The 3417-nt window shown below is 42.6% G+C and overlaps 1 long non-coding RNA gene across 1 annotated transcript in view; it reads left to right on the top strand.

Moving 5' to 3' along the window:
• LOC108310104 overlaps nucleotides 1-2771 on the top strand; it is a 22607-nt gene extending 19836 nt beyond the window's left edge. Inside the window, exon 2 of the long non-coding RNA XR_001827617.2 lies at nucleotides 2600-2771. This is a non-coding gene — a long non-coding RNA (uncharacterized LOC108310104). The remainder of the gene's footprint in view (nucleotides 1-2599) is intronic.
• Nucleotides 2772-3417: the final 646 nt, after the last annotated feature.

Below are 3417 nucleotides of genomic sequence, written 5' to 3' on the forward strand. Positions count from 1 at the left end.
AGACGGGGTTTCACCATGTTGACCAGGATGGTCTCGATCTCTTGACCTTGTGATCCACCTGCCTCGGCCTCCCAAAGTGCTGGGATTACAGGCTTGAGCCACCGCGCCTGGCCTAAACTGATTTTTTAACAGATGTCCTATACCATGCCAGAAAGTTCCCTTCTTTCCTTTTTTGAGTTTTTTTTTGTGTGTATGTGAAAGGTGTTAAATTTTGTCAAATGCTTCTTCTGCATTTATCTAAATAATCACTTTTTTATGTCTAATTCTATTTTTCTGATGTATTATATTAATTTTTAGATGTTAAACCTGTAAGAATTAAAAAAAAGAGGAAAGAAACATGAAAAGCAGTTCAACAAAGACAGGTTTATTTTGGAGAATAAACCTGAGAGGTGCTTCTGGCCAAGTTAAGTCAGAGGCACTCTCTCTAACAGACTACAAGTTTTTAAGAGTTCAGGGCAGGAGAGCTTATCACAGGCTTGGAATGTTCCTGTGTCTCTGTCTTGCTTACCTGGGAAGGAGAGTTTTGTGTCTGTTCCCATACATCTTCCTATAGCTACAGGCATACTCCACACCATCACTGCCTCCACAGTCTGCTTTCAGCTTTCCTATCTTAGTGCACCTAAAGGGAAAGGAATGTGTTTATTAGGGCCCACTGTTTTATTGAGGCCTATTGTATGAGTGTGAAGTTTGGTGGTTACCCAAAAGACTTTCCCATCTCCCTCTGTGCCTGAGCTGTCTTACCTGTGTTTTACTCTCTGATCTTTGTGGCTGCTTGTTGTTAGAAGAGAAATGATTTCCCTGAAATGCATGAGGTTAGAAAGGGAGCTGGAACTTAAAGTGGTGTTGTTTGTCCAAGATGACAGTGCTCCTGCTCTGTCAAAACCAACCTTGCACTCTTGGCATGAATCCCAGTTGGTCATGGTGCATAATTATTTTTAATATGTTGCTAGCTTTGGTTTGCTAGTGCTTTGTTGATGATTATTGTGTTCATATTCATAAGACACATTGGTCTGTAGTTTTCTTTCTTTGTGATGTCTTTGTCAACCATTCTTTCTTAAACTTAATCACAAAATCATACTGTAAGGCCTTTTAGGCTGACTGACGGTGCCATGGACATCATGTTAACCTCTGGGACCCACATGGACACTTCAGATGAGTTCCTGGAAAATCTGAAGTAACTGAAAGACCATGAAAAGAGGAAGAAATGTTCAACCTCTGTGGTGCCTAATTAATTTGAGACATTCTCTGTTGTTCATTTTCCCCACCTCAATTGATAAAGTAATTGGATTATGTAACTAACCTTGGTCAACCTCATGACTCCAGACCCCATAATCCCCTCCCAGCTTGCAAAAATCGCCCTAAACCGTAACTTCTGTAACTTTCCACTGCCTACCCCAAACCTATAAAGCCAACTCCTATCCCTCCACCCTCCACTGACTCTCTTTTTGGACTCAGCCCACCCGCACCCAGGTGAATAAATAGCCATGTTGCTCGCACAAAGCCTGTTTGGGGGATCTCTTCATTCAGAGTGTGCATTTTAACACATATCATACACAATATCATATGTAAAAAAGAATAAGCAATTTTTTTTTGAGACCTAGTCTCGCTCTGTCTCCAGGCACCAGGCTGGAGTGCAGTAGTGCAATCTTGGCTCACTCAACATCCACCTCCCAGGTTCAAGCAGTTCTTTGTCTCAGTCGCCTGAGTAGCTGGGACTACAGGTGCCCACGACCATGCCCAGCTAATTTTTGTATTTTAGCAGACATGGAGTTTCACTGTGTTGGCCAGGATGGTATCAGTCTTTTGACCTTGTGAACTGCCTGCCTTGGCCTCCCAAAGTGCTGGGATTACAGGTATGAGCCGCTGCGTCTGGCCAATAAGCAATTTTTAGATAGCCTAAAAGATTCAAGTCGGTGTTCAATTTCTTTGACTACATGCAATTTTCAGTGTTTTATAAAGAGCCTCCTATAATCTGGTAAATGAGGAGGCTCTGAACATTAGAAGAAGTGGGGTTTTGTGTTGGAGAAAAGAAGATTGGATGGGAGAGAGCAAGTTTTTTTTGAGAGCAAAACTCTTAACTTAGTGTAGAACAACAACAAAAGAAAACTAACGTTTATTTGGTTCCAGATGATAGAGCAAGAGCAAAAGAGGAAGTTTACAAGAAAACTGATTTGGGATCAGAAAAGGAAGTCCTACTTCCACAACATTCCCCTGTTTCAGCATAAAGTCTGTCACATCACACCAACTCTCTGACCACCAAGTGCAATGTAGAAGTGGAGCCCTTTTTTCTCAGTCCATTTCCCCTTCTTTGCCTCACTTCCTTCCCTGTTTAGGGCACATTAATCAGCCTTGCTTTATTAGCACAACTTGCTTAATCTTTGGGCCTCTCTGAAGATGTCCTGCACCCCGACCTCCAGTCTTGGTTGAATGAATCCTGTCCCGAGACTGTTGGACAAAGTTGGAAAAAAAAAATCACTATTCTTGAGACTGGAACCATGACACAGTTCATGGTCTTCAAAGTCAGTTGTGCAAAACTTTTCACTTGACCTTAGTGAAGTAAAATACTATTCACTGTTTCCTCACTTTCCTTTTGATCCAGTCCTCAGCCCACTCTTCAATCAATCAAATCGGTGAAGATTTATGGAACACCTGCCATGAGCCAGGCACTGCTTTAGAAGCTGGAGACATAGAACTGAACAAGAGCAACAAAATCTCTGGTCTCATGGAACTTTTATTGAACTTTATTTCAATAAAGATACCAATAAAGAAGACAATTTCTGATAGAGATAAATGCTGTGAAGGAAATCATGCATGATGTTGGGATAGAAATGATGGCAGGAGGAGTTCCTTTCAGATGGGGTGACATCTGAGTTGAATTCTAAACAGTGAGCCACACCTTCCCATCAGCATCTTTGCCCAGACACTTTGCCTTCCAGCAGAGTGGGACTACAAATTGACTGTTTCTATTTTTACACTGAGGCCAATCTCTCCACTTGTGAACTAGGTACCGGTCCCTTTTATTTACTCAAGAACATTGCTCCAGCAAGACTCCCTTTTCCCCTCCACCAAGTTTTCCCTCTACTGTTTCTATCTTCATACAATCATGCTATTTTCTTTTTTCTTTTTGAGGTGGAGTCTCTGTCGCCCAGGTTGGAGTGCAGTGGCATGATCTCGGCTCACTGCAACCTCTGCCTCCTGGGTTCCAGTGATTTTCCTGCCTCAGCCTCTCGAGTAGCTGGGACTACAGGCATGTGCAACCACGCCCAGCTAATTTTTGTATTTTTAGTAGAGATGGGGTTTCACTATCTTAGCCAGGATGATCTTGTTCTCTTGACCTCATGATCTGCACGCCTCGGCCTCCCAAAATTCTGGGATTATAGGCGTGAGCCACCACGCCTGGCTCAATCATGGTATTTC

This window comes from Cebus imitator, unplaced genomic scaffold, assembly GCF_001604975.1.
Source record: "Cebus imitator isolate Cc_AM_T3 unplaced genomic scaffold, Cebus_imitator-1.0 Scaffold101, whole genome shotgun sequence".
NCBI lineage: Eukaryota > Metazoa > Chordata > Mammalia > Primates > Cebidae > Cebus > Cebus imitator.